This window comes from Oryctolagus cuniculus, chromosome 11, assembly GCF_051225735.1.
Source record: "Oryctolagus cuniculus isolate XC-2025 breed Fujian yellow rabbit chromosome 11, ASM5122573v1, whole genome shotgun sequence".
Taxonomy (NCBI): Eukaryota; Metazoa; Chordata; class Mammalia; order Lagomorpha; family Leporidae; genus Oryctolagus; species Oryctolagus cuniculus.
In genome coordinates, this window is record NC_142877.1 from 33,236,071 (window position 1) to 33,252,993 (window position 16,923).

At 40.6% G+C, this 16,923-nt stretch overlaps 1 protein-coding gene across 6 annotated transcripts in view; it reads left to right on the forward strand.

The window, feature by feature from the left end:
• The window catches only part of PLCB1 (phospholipase C beta 1), a 792,589-nt gene that overhangs the window by 313,729 nt on the left and 461,937 nt on the right, over positions 1-16,923 (forward strand). The window lies entirely within an intron of this gene.

Genomic DNA, 16,923 nt, shown 5'->3' on the forward strand with positions numbered 1-16,923 from the left:
TCCAATCCAGCTCCCTGCTAATGCCTGGGGAAAAGAATAGAAGATTTGGACCCTTGCCACCAATGTGGGAGACCCAGATGAAGCTCCTGGCTTCAGGCTGGCCCAACCCTGGCCATTGCAACCATCTGGGGGTATGAACCAGCAGATGGATGATCTTTAACTCTGACTTTGAAATAAAGTAAATAAAATCTTTAAAATATCCAGATTCTACAGGGGAAGGTTCTTTTAACAGAACTGGATGAGTCTTTGAAAAAGAAACATTTGTTCTCTCTGAAGAAACAGGAACAGAAGAAGTCAAAGAGAAGAAATGATACTTGGTTTGGATTTTGAAGAGTAAATAGGGTTTTATCAGGTGAAAACTGGAGAAATATCTGGAGGAAAGATATCTGGTAGGAATACCATATATCAAATAACTGTAGGACATAAGTAAGCCTTGTGAGTGGAATGTACAAAATGGAAAATATATTGACAAAATGATGATCTACAATGCCATGTTTTTTTAAGATTTATTTGAAAGAGTTGCAGAGAGAGAGAGAAAGAGAAAGAGAGGTCTTCCATCCACTGGTTCACTCCCCAATGGGCTGCAACAGCGGAGCTGCGCTGATCCGAAGCCAGGAGCTTATTTCGGGTCTCCTAAGCGGGTGCAGGGGCCCAAGGACTTGGGCCATCTTATTCTTCTTTCCCAGGCCATAGCTGGATTGGAAGTGGAGCAGCTGGAACTCAAACTGGTGCCCATATGGGATGCCAGTGCTTCAGACCAGGGTGTTAACCCGCTGCACCACAGCACCGGCCCTGCCATGTTTTCCTGATCCATTAAGTATCCGTGAGGATATTAGCTGTATTGGACACCAGAAATCCAGCAGAGAATTTCTCCTCCATTCATTTAAATCTTAGGTATAACTCAGCTCTCCTTGAACCCTGCATTGTTTTGCATCATGTTTTCTTTTTTCCTACTTGTCTACTCATTTGTGAGCACAACTCCATGGCAACCCTGTTTCTGCTCTAGGGCCCTTCCCAGTGTACACTCCTGACCTACCTTTCAGCTCCATTCTTAGGCGGGAAGCCCTCTAGCCTTCAGTCCCAGTGTTCCCTTTATGAAGCCAATGGTGTCCAATGGGTCCTGACAGAAGCTTAACAGTAACAGCAGCTTCTGTAGCCACCCCAGTGAGTTCTTGTGAAGCATCCAAATGATAAAAGATAGAACACATATTCACTTTGTAGGACCAAAGGCTTAAATTTAAATCCTGGTTCTCACTGAATGAGCCATGTCAATTTATTTAACTTCTCTGGGCCTCAATTTCATCATCTGTCTGGGATTAATAGTACCTACTTGGTAGGACTGCTATGAGAATTCTCATTCAACAAATGTAGATTGGACACTTGCTGTATTCACATTACTATTGCAGGACCAAGGTATATAACAGGGAACAAAGTTGCCACCTCCTGAACTTCAGATAGGTAACAAGAAGTACCTAATATATCAGATAGGGCTCAGGGGTGGAAGAATGACAAAAAGGGTAAAGGGCAAGGGGGAGGGTAGGAGAGAATTGGTGAGAGTGGCAATCTTGCAGATGGTACTCAAGGCAGGCATCTTTCGTGAAATACAGGAAGAAATCTGGAAAAAGCATTTCAGACACAGGGAATAGCACAGTCAAGGGCTCTGATAGGGGCAGAATTTTGTCCCCTGAATTCATACGTTGAAGCCCTTAATATGACTGTATTTGGAAACAGGACCTTGAAGGAATCCTTTCACTTATTTATTTGAAAGAGTTACAGAAGGAAAGATGGATAGAAGGAGATCTTCCATCTGCTGGTTCACTTTCCAAATGGCTGCAGTGGCCGGAGCTGGGCCAATCTGAAGCCAGGAGCCAGGAGCTGCTTCTGGGTTTCTCATGTGGATACAGGGGCCCAAGCAATTAAGCTGCCCTCTGTTCCTTTCCCAGGTGCATTAGGAGGGAGCTAGATCAGAAGTGGGGTGGCCAGGACTTGAACCAGCACCCATATGTGATGCTGGCATGCAGGCAGTGGCTTAACCTGTTATGCCAAGATAGTATCCCCTAAGGTGGTTATTAATGTTGAATGAGATCCCAAGGGTAGGCCCTAATCTAATGGATTGGTATCCTTATAAGAAGAAAAAAGTGGCAGAATTACTCTCTGTGCACACCAGGGTAAGGTCAACCCTCTGTCAGCCAAGAAGAGAAACCTCACCAGGAACCAACCCAGAACTCACATTGATCTTGACTTCCAGCCTTTGGAACTGTGAGAACATAAAGAAAACTTCTGTGTAGAAGCCACCCAGTTGCGAGTGTTCACTAATACAGGCTCTGAGGCTGCAGCAACCTTGGCATGTGGCTGTTGCTAAGTAATGGTGAGAGAAGATGCCAGAAAATGAAGCGGAGAAGTAGCCAGCACACCAATGCCATGATGTGGAGTCAAGGTTTTATGCCATAGGAAATGGGTGTCATTGGAGGATGTGCTTTATAGGAAAATGATGTAATGTGTGCCATTACAAGATCCTCTGGCTGCTGCGAGGAGAATTTAGTGTGGGCAAGAGCTCATGGCCCTAAGTGTGGTTAGGGAGATGAAGGCGTGGGCCTACAGTAGGGTAGGGGAAAGGTGGGTGGTATGAATTTGGGAGCTGGAGCTGACAGAATTTGATGGATGGGATGAAGAATGGGAAGAAGCAACTCAGGATGACTCACAGGTTGTTTGAGCATCTGAATGAATGATGGTGCTTTTGTGGAGATGGCTGTTCTTATGTCTGGAATGCTGTCCACAGACACCAGTCTGGCTGCCTCTGTCCTCCCCTGCATATCTTTACTCTGATGTCACCTTTGTATCCAGGCCTCCTCTCACCTAAAACCCCACCATTCTATCATTCCCCTTTATGCTTTACATTTCTCTGTAGCACTCCTATCCATCTACACACTATATTTTTTACCAGTTCTTTGCATTGTCTTGTAGAAGGCAGACTTTATGAAAGCATTCATTTCCATCTGCTTGGTCACTTACCCACTGACTTGGGTAAGCATGCTTAAAACACCGTCCGGCATATAACAGGTGATCAATAAGTGTTGATTGACTGTAGGAATGACTGACTGAATGGCTAAAACTTGGGGAAGAGGTATCAACCACTCTGTTATGAGACCTAGGTAGTCAAATGGCAATATCTGGCAGGTCACCATTATATGATTAAATAAGATAAGACAGACTCAATCACTAGCATCTTGCCTACTATTTAACCATTATTATTCCAAGCATTGTTATGTTTCTAAGCCTGCTGCACCCACCTCTTAATTCACTTTGACCAAAATTGCCTGATACCTGTAATTCTTAGTTCTAAGGTTGTATAGGTATGAAGCTAGGGGAGAATGTGGGGGAAAGAAGTTGCTAAAACTCAAAGCTGTCCTTTTATCGCAATTTCACCATTGTCATGTGGACAGTTTTCAGACTTTCTATTTCCTTTATGGTACCCAAATATGTATACTGAGTATTAATTCCCTTGAAGGAGCATAATCAGAGGCAATAATCAAAACAATGTGTACTGCAAAGTCAAAACTTTATACATCATAATCAAAAACCTGAGCTAAATTATAAGAATACACGTTATGGTTTAATCAATGACTCTGACCTTGCTTCAGTGCCTGATGCAAAGAGAATCAAAGATTTTTTGAAAAGCTCCCAAGAGGAGCACATTATGAATTTATCTCATGTAACTTAGTATGCTGTTCTTTTTTAAAGATTTGCTATATGTCTCACTATACCACTCTTTTAGCACATGAGGACCCCACAGAGAATCTGTAAGCATTTGCATTCATCTAGTGCCTCCAAGAATGATCTGTACTCCAGAAAGTTCTTTACAAGTCAGATGATGCTGGCCTGAGCAAAAGTGGAATGTGACTAAGGTGCTTGTACCTGATAGTTCCCAGTAGATTCCTGCCTTTACTGTGAGTTGTGAATTTAATGTTTGAGGTAATGGTTTCATTATTCACTGGAAAGTAAAATAATTGTTATTTTGATTAGTGGCATTTTTTTGTTTTGGTCTTCACAGATTAGAGTGGTGGTAAAGGAGGAGGTTAGTCTTTTATGTTGTTAATTATTTGAGAGAGGAAGAGGGGGCAGAGGCACACAGAAAAGAGCAAGAGTTCCCATCCACTGGTTCTCTCCCCAAATGCCCACAATAGCCAGGGTTGGGCCAGGTGAAACCTGTTAGCTGGGAACTTGATCCAGTTTCTGATGTGGGTAGTAGGGACCCAAACACTTGAGCCATCAACTGATGCCTCCAAGTGTCTGCGTTAGGAAGATACTAACATCAGGACCAGGGACTTGAACCCAGGCATGTTACAAGATGAGGGCAACCAATCACTGACATTTTCCCAGCCATAGCAAGCACCCACCTCGGGTTTTTCTTTTAAAGTACATATTTTCTGCATTTAATAAACACATGTTTTATAAGGAAAAGTAAAAAAAAAAAAATTATGTGTTGAATAAAGACTTAACACGTATAGAAGAGAAAAAGAATTCCTTTACCTTTGTCTTAGTCCGTTTTGGCTGCCATAACAAAAATACCATGAACTCAGTAGTTCATAGACAGATTTATTTCTCACAATTCCAAAGACTGAGAAAGGAAGATCCAGGTGCCAGTGTCTGATGAGGGCAGGCTTCATTGACAGCTAACTTTTCACTATAGTTTCATGTGGTTTAGGGGACAAGGGATCTCTCTGGGGCCTCTTTTGTAGGTACCAATTCCATCCAAATTCCTTGACCTAATCATCTCAGAGGGTCCCACCTCCCTTCACTATTATATTGAGGGTTAGGATTTCAAAGTATGGCTTTTTAGGAGGACATATATTCAACTCACTGTAGTTTGTTTAAGGCACATTTTATCCAGCATTATTCTCCCAGGACTTCTATGGAAATAGTAATATTGCTTTACCTACCACTTTTATAATATATATTTTTGTTATGCATAATCTTTACCTGCAAAAAAGTCTTCCTAATGATGTCACTTTTCTTCACAAGTATAGGAGGATCAGCCTCCTGTCTACTGCCATTCAGGTTCTATATGTGCCTGGCAGCAGGAGTGACATGAGCTTTGCAGGCATTGTGTTGATCTCCTGTTCCACCTTTGCCACTTACTTATTGTGAACCGTTGCTTACTTCCTAACCTGTTCTTCTCCATGAACAATGCCACCCCAAAACATGGAGTGATTCTCTGTTCTTCTCTGGTCATCTCTTCACATTATGCCAAATGTATGTCTTTAGCACCTTTCCCACCTCACTTACTCTGCCTGCATTTCTTTGCACCATTACCAAAGTCTGCATCTTCATCTTTCACCTGACCTTTAGTGATGATTTCCTACGTAGATTCAACCTTCTGATTTTCCCACCTTCCTTCCATCTCCAGCATTCTTCTAGGGATGCATTTCAGAAACCCAAGTTCAATCCTACTAGTCTCCTTGTTAATTTTTTTTTTCACAATTGCCCATTAGTAAAGCGTGGACTTATAGACTGGCACATTTTTCAGCTTGTGATACTCTAGATTTGCTCTGTCCTGCATGATTTTCATTGTCTTTGCTCTAAGTTTTCCTTCTCTTTCTTACTAACTTTATAATTTGTGTTTTTTTAAAGATTTATTTTATTTATTTGAAAGAGTTACAAAGAGAGGTAGAGACAGAGAGAGAGGTCTTCCATCCACTGGTTCACTCCCCAGATGGCTGCAATGGCTGGAGCTGCGCCAATCCAAAGGCAGGAGCCAGGAGCTTCTTCCAGGTCTCCCATGTAGGTGCAGGGGCCCAAGGACTTGGGCCATCTTGTACTGCTATCCCATGCTGTAGCAGAGAGCTGGATCGGAAGAGGAGCAGCTGGGACTAGAACCAGTGCCCATATGGGATGCCAATGCTTCAGGCCAGAGCTTTAACCCACTGTGCCACAGCACTGGCCCCTGTAATTAGTGTTTAATATGTGCATGTAGAAATAAGCAAAGCCCACATTATCAGCAATAACAGAGGCTCCTCATTTAAAGTTTGCAAGGGAAATTGGGCACAAACTCTTGGATTTGGCAGAGACTCATATATGGGAAGAGAAGCAGACAACTTCAGAGGGAAACCAAGTTTGGCGTCAGGTATTCTCTGATGGAGGTTGCTGGCCTGGGGACACTGGGCTTGAGTTTAACTAGAGAATGGCATCTGATGTGGCTGGTTTAAAAAGCAGAATTAGCTTTTTCTGGTTTTTACTGAATTGGGAAAAGGGAGGCACATATAGGGAAGCTGGCTGTCTTTGTCTAAGTCGTGATTGCTAGATTGGTTGGGGTTTGGCTTCCAGCTAGTTCTTGAAGTTGTGGTCAGAGTTCTAGTGTCATATTCTGTCTGGCCTACGTCCATGTGTATATGCAGCTTCTCAGGCCCAATCAATGTCTGCTGAATTAGGAAAGGTAAATTCCATCTTAGTAATTCCCTCCTTTCCATCTTAGTGGTAGAATCCTAATGCCCCAATTTCTTTATCCCTCAACATTATTATGCTTCTGTTTCTTAATGTGTAGAAGAGAGCTTCCATGTTCACCTATAAATAATTTCTAGGAAAGAAAGAAGAACCTCCCTAGGCCTTATCCACTATGTTAAGCCACCATTAGATGAAACAAAACTTGGAGGCACAGTTTTTCTCCTCATTCAGTCTGTTCCTGTTGCATATCCAACTTTGACTGCTTTCCTTATTCACTGCACCTCCCTGGGATGAAAGGCACTTGAGGTTGTCATTCCAGACTTTTATGTAAGTTCTTCCTTTACAGATAAAATAGCTGACCTTCACAATGAACTTCTCCCACAGAACAGTAATAATAACACGCCACCCACTCCAGAAAGGAAACACGCAGATGAATGAAATAATGTTTGTATAGACGTTGACACTCTGCAAAATATTCTAATAACATGGTTCCTGCTCTTTGAAATGTTCAGATCCTATTTCAATAGAATTAAAAGTCAGTGCAGAACAGAATGTGATTTGCTTGTCACACTTTACATGGGGGCACATGGCTATATTGATGACATTAGACAAGTTAAAAGCTAGGTTCTAGCAAAGTTTCTGACAAATTGGGTTGATTTAGAGGTGGGAATGGGTAATGGTGGTATTTATTCTTATCCATCTTTGTAAAAAGGCAATGGGCTACAACGTGAACCAAAACCACTTATATAGCTAAATTACAGAAATCTCTCCATCTGCAAGAAGTTTTGGCTAAGCAAGTTAATTTTCATCTTTAAGTATTTGCATGGTAATTGTATTTAGTCTGAATATGTATCTGCATTGACATCATTCATTTTCTCAGTCATATTCTTTGAACAAGGATTAATATAGTTCTTCATGAGTCATTTAATAATAGAGTATTGATGCTGAATTCTTACTTTTTTATGTTTGGGTGTTTATAAGTTGGTGCTTGAGCCCCTAGTATGCAGTACATTGATACTGTCTTTATTTTTGTTATCAGATGAAAATCCTTTGAGTTTTATATATGGACTTTGTTTAGGGGCACTAAAGTATGCTGTCATATAACGTAGCATTTTAAATACTATTAAAAACTATCATTACATGTACTTGATCTGTAAAGGGGATGTGATGGTTAATGCTTTCAGTGTGGCTGTTGTGATGCTTATGTTAGTTCTCTAATGGGCTTGTTCCAGGAAACCTTAAATGACCTCAGGTATTGAACCACTGTAGGCCATGATCAACTATGGCAGCCCCAACATTCTTCACTTCCCCAGTGTATCCAAGGCCATTTCACATTTCACATACTTTGCATGGAACAACCATCAGGGCTTCCTGAAATTGCCAGGGGACGATGAGTGAAACCATTTACCAATACAATTTTACAGAATTAGTGGGTGAAATATAATCCGATTACTGTAATAGACAAATTCTGGATGTATGTGCTGCTGTTATGTCAATTTAAGGGGCAATTTCTAGCTCATAAATTATAAACAATATTTTGTCTTCCTAAATGAGACTGGTCTCTGGATAGAAGAGACTTATTTGTGTAGATTTCAGGATTTGTTCTTTTTTTATAAATAGAAAAATGGTAGATATGATTCTACTAATCTCTAGATTGGAATGAGGTATAGATAGAGGAGCATGGTGAAGTTTGTTTTCAGGTACTTTCTTGAAGCCTTTTTTTTTTTCCTAGACTTCTGGTCTACATTGACATCATCTAGTGTCATTTAAAGGAATTGTATCAGTACTTTCCTGGCACTCACCTAAAATCTGGGAAGCCATTGTCTTACTCATGGCCTAGAATACCATTTTTAGATGCATGACCATACGTCTGCTGACACTCAAGTACACTGTCTTAAGTGCATCCTCATCAGAACTTTGTGAACTCTTCTTGTGATTCTTCTGCCCACTCAAGGCTCACAGGAAACACTCCCTTTTCCCAAACACTTATCAACATTAATCATTGTTCACAGAATCCTGTCCAAAATAAGTTTTAACATATGCGGGCTGTGTGAGAACTGACATATGGCCATCCAAATGTGATGATCGTTATCTCTTCTGAGTATTTATTTTGAATATGAAGTTCTCTATATTTTTCTAAATGTTCCTTACTATTTCCTTCACCCACCACCAGCCCACACATTTTACTTGGTTGCAAGTGTTTTGGGAAAGCTCTTGAAGCTTTTCTCTAAAGCACCCCATTTGAGATTTTAAAGAACATACAAGTATGAATTACTGCTATTATTCTGTCTAGCTCCCAGCTGATAGGGATGTTGTAGAAAGTACACTTTGAGTAGTGAGGCTCTAGAACAGTGCTTTATTTCTAAGATTTATTTACTTAAGAAGCAGAGATAAAGGATTTGCAGAGACAAAAGGATTTTCACTCCCCAAATGCTGCAACATCCAAAACTGGGCCTGGAAAAAGCCCAGAGCCACGAACAAAATCCAGATCCCCCAGGTGGGTGGCAGGAACCCAATTACTTGAGCCACCACCACCATCTCCAGGATCTGCAAAAGCAGAAAGCTAGAATTTGGAGCCAGAGCCAGGTATCAAACCCAGATGCTGTTAGAGGATGCAAGCATCCCAGTTGTGTTGTAAATGTTAAGCTATATGCCTACCCTAGAACAATGAAGAAATTATTTCATATCCATACTGTCTTAGCCAGTGGCCATTTGCTACTATGGTCAATGAGCACTTGAAATTTGGCCAGTATGGCTGAAGGACTTATTCATTACCATTTGGTTTAACTAATTTAAATGTAAATAGCTACCTACCACATTTGGTTATTCTCAAGGACCTGATTAAGGTTTTTGTAGTCATTGGCTTTGGCTGGTCCGAGTGCAGTGGTGTTTACAACTAATTGATCTAGTCATTGGCTTTCCTTGGTGTTGAGAATGGTAATCTTTAGGAAGAAGACCTTTCTGATCTACTAGGATCATGATGGGGCTAAGAACTTTATGGCATGCCGGTGCCGCGGCTCACTAGGCTAATCCTCCGCCTTGCGGCGCCGGCACACTGGGTTCTAGTCCCGGTCAGGGTGCCGGATTCTGTCCCGGTTGCCCCTCTTCCAGGCCAGCTCTCTGCTGTGGCCAGGGAGTGCAGTGGAGGATGGTCCAAGTGCTTGGGCCCTGCACCCCATGGAAGACCAGGATAAGCACCTGGCTCCTGCCATTGGATCAGCGAGGTGCACCGGCCGCAGCGGCCATTGGAGGGTGAACCAACGGCAAAGGAAGACCTTTCTCTCTGTCTCTCTCTCTCCCTGTCCACTCTGCCTGTCAAAAAAATAAAAAATAAATAAAAAATAAAAAAACTTTATTGCAGAAAGGAAACAATTCTGATAAATCTATTCTTCATTTGTGGGGGAAGATTCATAGAACTGTTAAATAATGTAGGTTCTTTCAAATCTTTATAAGACATGGCAGGTAGGTAGTTCTGCCTCTACCGATTACAGGATAATTTCTGACAAGTCACATAATTCCTTTAGCTACCAGCTTCCTCGTCTCAAAATAGCTATCATGATTATAGCAATGTTGCTCTGTTTTTGACATGAAATTTGTGGCAATTCATTTTTTCAAATGGAATTTGCACTGCAGTCCTAGATTTTGTGATGATTTAGGCATGTGTTCTTTCCTTCCTCTAATTACTTACATTTTTAGTGAAAGAATAAAGAAAAATACCTTTTTGTTTTTGACAGACAGAGTGGAGAGAGAGAGACAGACAGACAGACAGAAAGGTCTTCCTTTGCCATTGGTTCACCCTCCAATGGCTGCTGTGGCCGGCGCACCTCGCTGATCCAAAGGGAGGAGCCAGGTGCTTCTCCTGGTCTCCCATGGGGTGCAGGGCCCAAGCACTTGGGCCATCCTCCACTGCACTCCCTGGCCACAGCAGAGAGCTGGCCTGGAAGAGGGGCAACCGGGACAGAATCCGGCGCCCCAACCGGGACTAGAACCCGGTGTGCCGGCGCCGCAAGGCAGAGGATTAGCCTAGTGAGCCGCGGCGCCGGCCTGTTTAGCTGTTCACCCTCCAATGGCCGCCGCAGCTGGCGCACCGCGCTGATCCGATGGCAGGAGCCAGGAGCCAGGAGCCAGGTGCTTTTCCTGGTCTCCCATGGGGGACAGAATCAGGCGCCCCGACCGGGACTAGAACCCAGTGTGCCTGCGCCTCTAGGCGGAGGATTAGCGGCACCAGCCAAGAAAAATACCTTCTATAGACACAAAATATGGTTGAATTGAGAGGTTAAATAAATAAGAGAAGGCTACATCTTTGAATCTTTCCTCATGAAGAATAAGGAAGTGGGCTTTCACAGGTTTAGTTCATTGCATCTTTATTTTATGTGGAAATGAACATATTTTTGGTCTGGAATTTTGTGTTAAGTTCCTCAAAAACTGTCATAAATGCTTTGCTAAATGTGATTGTAATTTCATAAATCCATCTCATCTTTAACATACCCCAATCTTGCCTTAAACATAATTTTCCAATAAAACAAATGTTTTCTCTCTGATTTATCAAATAGATTTGCTTTGGGACAGCTCTTTTTTTTTTCTTACTCTTTATTTACACACACACACACATCCATTTGCATACTGCATGGAGATGAGGAAAATCAAAAGTGAACATTTAGTAAGTGTGCAAAGTACTATTAAAAACCCTTTATGTGAATAAATTCACTGAATTTTTATGGAGGCCGAATAAACCTTGAAGCTCTTTTATTGTCTGCTATTGCACTTAGTTTTGAAAATATTGATAGTCCTCTAATCACCAGTAATGGCATGAAATAGCTATCCAGTGACCTTTGTGCAATCATGATTATGGGCTGAACTGGGCATTTCACTATTTAAGAATGATTGAGACAAATCAAGGCATTTAAAGAAAATAATCTGATTTTAGCCGGCGCCGTGGCTCAATAGGCTAATCCTCCACCTTGCGGCGCCGGCACACCGGGTTCTAGTCCCGGTTGGGGCGCCGGATTCTGTCCCGGTTGCCCCTCTTCCAGGCCAGCTCTCTGCTATGGCCAGGGAGTGCAGTGGAGGATGGCCCAGGTGCTTGGGCCCTGCACCCCATGGGAGACCAGGAAAAGCACGTGGCTCCTGGCTCCTGCCATCGGATCAGCGCGGTGCGCCGGCTGCAGCGGCGGCCATTGGAGGGTGAACCAACGGCAAAGGAAGACCTTTCTCTCTCTGTCTCTCTCTCTCACTGTCCACTCTGCCTGTCAAAAATAAAAAAAAAAAAATAAAAAAATAAAAAAAAATAAAAAAAAAAAAGAAAATAATCTGATTTTGTGTTTCTGTTTCTTCAAGTGTTTGTAGCTTGTAAACCTCTCTGTATTTATATATTCTTAAACAAGCTCTGTAGACCTTACAAAATAATTTAAATATTTTGTTTAAAATTTTATACTATAGTGAACACAACTTTATTTCTGTTTATCAGTTCATTCTTTATATACATTTTACCTGCATTTTTTGATTAAAGTAAATCAATCCTGATAAAGGTAAGAGTTAACACGTTAACCATCTCTGGAAACCCCATCAGTGTTGTGATAGTTTTGAGTTTCTATGGCAGGGAATAATTCAGAGTTCACCATCCTTAGCCCTTGTTTTCTCTCTTGCCTTTCTCCACATAGTAAGACTTGAATGCAAAACAGTCACATCTCAGGCTGAAGGGATCAGGTAGCCTACTGCTAAATAACAGGCAAAAGACAACTAGGAGAAGCTTTTTGTGAATAAAAAGGCAAATGATTATATAGTGAGCACTTTTCTATGCTATTTCAAACTTGAATAAATTAGAATTTGTTTTACTTCAATTTATTCAACTGTGCACTTTTTTTTTTCAGATCATACTTGTCTTTTTTTCCCATTTAAAAAAATATTTGAAAGGCAGAGTTACAGAAAAAGAGAGAGAGAAGGAGAGAGAGAGAGGTGTCAGTCAATCTTCTACCTGCCAGTTCACTCTTAAAATGGCCACAACAGCTAGGGCTGGACCATATAAAATTCAGGAGCCAGGAACTCCATCCTGGTCTCACACATGGGTGGCAGGGGCCCAAGTACTTGGGCCATCTCCTACTGTCTTCCCAGGAACGTTAGCAGGGAGCTGGATCAGGGGTGGTATAGCCAGGATTTTGAACTGGCATTGTAAGTGGCAGCTTTACCCACGCTCCTTTTCCCCCATTTTTATTTTTAATTTTGAGATAAAAAGAATATAAACTTACATTGTAGTCAAAAGTTCAATGCTCCGCTAAATAAAAGAGCTCAAAAATAAAAATAAAAATAAAAAAGGAATATAGGCAAGGCTATAAACAATAATCAAATCCAAAGATATCAATTTCACTCATACACAGTAAATTTTAAAATAATCACAGATCATTAAAACTATGGTAGTGTATCATTCTTGTTTTTGTGAAGTGTATTTTCTACAAATGAATGAATTTCTTCAGAAGCAACCTAAACAGTTGCAGAGCAGTCAGTGTCGCTAGTGAGAGTATGTGATATGTTGTGTTTGTGGGTAGCAATACATGCTGTTAGAAGTGTGTTGAAATTATAATGAAATATTTGCAGTGCTCACCAGAGACACAAAGAATAATTATGCTTTGTATGCTACTATACCAGTTCCCTCTACCTTTGAAACCCTCCTGCATCTATGTTTTTCTTCCCCCACAAAGGAATCCACTGTTCTGAATTTAATATTTACTTTTCCTGTCCTTCTTTTTATAATCATACTATATACCAAATAGATCCAAAAGTATATTTTGGGGGGCATATGTTTGTCCTAGGTGTTGAGAAGCCTGCCTCCTACAACACAGTGCCTGGATCTGATTTTTGGTTCAGGCTCCTGATTCCAGCTTTCTAGCAATGCAGACCCAGGGAGGCAGTTGGTGATAGCTCAGGTGTTGTTGTTGTGTTTTTTTTTTTCATTTTTATTTAATGAATGCATTTTTAGATAGATACAACTTTAGGAATATAGTGGTTCTTTCTCCCATATCCACCCCACACACACTCCCATCCCACCTCCCATTCTCTATCAAATCTCCTTCATTATGGATCATTTTTAGTATGACTTTATATATAGAGGACCAACTCTATGCTAATCATAGACTTCAACAATTTGCCCACACACAACATATAGAGTACAGTTTGGGGAGAGAATTTGCCGTCAATTCTCATTACAATACCATAGGGACAGAGGTCCTACATGGGGAGCAAGTGCACAGTGACTACTGTTGCTCCTTTAACAATTAACACTCTTTTACGATGTCAGTGATCATCTGAGGCTCTTGCCTTGGGCTGCCAAGGCTGTGGAAGCCTTTTGTGACCATAGATTCAGTCAGTATTTGGACATGGCCATAAGCAAAGTGGATGTTCTCTTCTCCCTTCAGAGAAGAGTGTCTCCTTCTTTGATGACTCTTTCCTCTGAGGTCTCACAGAGAACCTCCATGTAAGGTGTTTTTTTTTTGTTTGTTTGTTTTGTTGTTTTTTTTTTTTTTTTTGTCAGAGCCTTGTCTTTCCATGCCTGAAATGCTCTCGCAGGCCTCTCAACCCGATCAGAAAGCCTAATGGGTTGATTCTGAGGTCAGAGTGTTATTTACTGCGAGAGTCATTCTAGGAATCTGCTGTGTGGACTACTTCTCATGTTGGCCCTTCCTTCCTTTTGAATTCTATTATTTTTACCAGATAGGCTCAAGTGTTTTGAATACCTGCCACTTCTAAGGGAGACCTGATTTAGTTCCCAGCTCCCAACCTCAGCCTTCTTCTGTCCTGGCTGTTATGGGCATTTGGGGAGTGAACCATTTGTTGAGAACTCTCCCAGTCTGTCTCTGTGTGTCTGCTTCTTAAATAAAAAAAAAAAAAATTAAAGTTAACTTTATATATTTTCAATGTCTTCAACAGACTTACACTGAATATAAGTGGAATCACAGTGTATGTATTCTTATGACACCTGAGTCTTCATTCAGTAATGCTACAGACAATTATGTTGATGCAGTTTGTGACATTCATTTTCCCTGCTCTGTTTTGTTTTTACAAGATTTAATCCCCGCCCTTGTTTAGTTTGAAATTATGTACTGTACAGGCATTCTGAAATGGGATGCAGGCATCCTAAGCAGAGTTTTAACCACTATGCCCAATGCCTATGCCAATGTTAATTTTTTTTCTTATTTGTAAATTTGACTTACCTCAGTAAAATGTTTCAGGTCTTATTTCAATCACTTAACAGTCCCAGTTTCCTCCAGTGCATGTCATATGTGCACTTAATCATTAGAACTTTAATTTTTTTATATTTTTGTAAAATATTGAGGAGGATCAATTTAGAGCCTCATTGTGTGCCCCAAAGCCTAAGTAGAGATTATGTATAATTTGGTGTCAATTAAGTCTGGCTGTTATTCCAGATATTAATACATTGAAGTACTATCATCTAACATGTTTCTTTATTAATCTTCAATATATCCTGCCAAATGCCTTCCTGGAGTCAACACACATTGTATTCATGATCCTTCTAGCCACAAATGAGCTAAATGAGTGAACATTACTTTGACTAATAAATCCAATTCTGAAGAAGTCAGAAAGTTCCACCATGTATACTCATAGCAGATCATTATTTGCAGTCTCCTTTAGTTCCTCGTTGGAGTCAATTGAATATTCTGACACCTTCGTAACAATCAAGCCAAGGTGTTATGCAATCATGCCTATTTTAACTAAAATTATATAGCTGCTTTTCCCAAGACCTATAATAAAGACCTCTATGGACTTTCACTAGCTCCAAGGACAGCAGATGTAGAGTTAAGGTTGCCTTCCTTCCCTTTTCTCCACATTTCATTCCAAAATATCATGACATCAGTCATTTCTGCTTCCGTTTTTTAAGCATTTGTATGGTACTTTTCCCATCCTGGCTTGGATTTTCATCGGAACATATGTCCTTGAATTTGCACACAAGAAAGACTGTCAGTGATTGACATATCCAAAGCTTTTTGTTTAGCTTTTTTCAATTCCTAATTTTTTCATTTCCTAATGGGAACCATCCAGGCTCTGTTGTCTGCATCATTAGGAGAATTATCAAAAATGAATCTGACCAGTTTTCCTATTGATCTTTTATCCCCTTTTCCCCTTTTATTTCCCTACCTATCTTTCAAATATATGGATTTCTATTTAGCAATGTGAAATAGTAAACTACTGGCACATGCAAAAGTTGGACTCATTTCACAGAGATCATGTGAGGCAAATGAAGTCAGACAAAAAAATTACCAACTTTGTGGTCCCACTTCCAGGAAGTTTAAAGATGGGTACAACTAATAAATGATTCTGGAAGTCAGAATAGAGTTTGCCTCTGAGGTTGGGGGATATTAACCAGGAAGAGGCATGGGAAAGTTTCATGGGGTAATGTTCAATGCCTTGATTCAAGCAGTAGAAACATGGCTGTGAAAATTCATTAACTCTGTGCATTTTACATGTTAATAAAGCAGAAAAACTCAAGTTACAAGTGAGAACCAGTTTTAGTGCAGTGTTCTTGAGTGTGGGCTGTGAGGTATTAGACATATAATCAGTGATATCATTAAACAACTGGGTGATGCTGTAAACAGTTTTGTCCTTGGAACAATGAGAACAATAATTTAGTGTTTACTTTCAGGTATGAGGTATAAGGAATAACATGCATAAATCGTTTAGCAACATGCATTCTACAACATATGCCACAAATATATTTTAGTATAATTTCTTCCCCATTCAAAACATTATCTTGTACTTGAAACCTCCTGTTATTTAAACAAATGACTAAAATCACTCATTCATACAATGATATTTCTTATTTAGTAACCTATTTGTGGATTGATTGGTAATTAGAATGGCAACTGGCATCTAAGCAACTATTTAAAATCTCATTTCCTATGCATTATCTAATTTACTTACCCACAACGAAGCTGGGAAAGTGTATGTATTTTATTCTCATTTTCCCAGGCCAGAACTTGAGATGCAGACACTGGTAGTAACTTGCTTCATGTAAAAGGAAGTATTAGAGCGAGTCACGTCTTGGAGCCATCAATCATCCTCTTCTCAAAGTTAGGGTATATGAGGGTTACTTGGAGAGCCAGTTAAACCGCCTGTCACCCCAGAGTAAGGGTTCAGCACATCTGGGGCTGGGCTTGAGATGGCAGAGCTTCTCGGGTGATGCTGCAGCTGAGCTCCATGGACCACACTCTGAGTAGCAAAGCTCAGCAAAACGAATAAAGCTAAAGTGTCAGCTGGGAGCTCTGTCCTCAGTTTCCATCCTCCCCCCCGCAAAAAAAAAAAAAAAAAAAAAAAAAAAAAAAAAAAAAAAAAAAAAAAAAAAAACGGTGCAGTACAAAGCAATAAAAACTCCTTAAGGTGGTTTATAATTCTCAGGACATACTACTAGCTGGAAGTAAAGTATCATGGAGGAAGAGGATATAAAGGAAAAACATTCAGGGCCAGTGTTGAGGT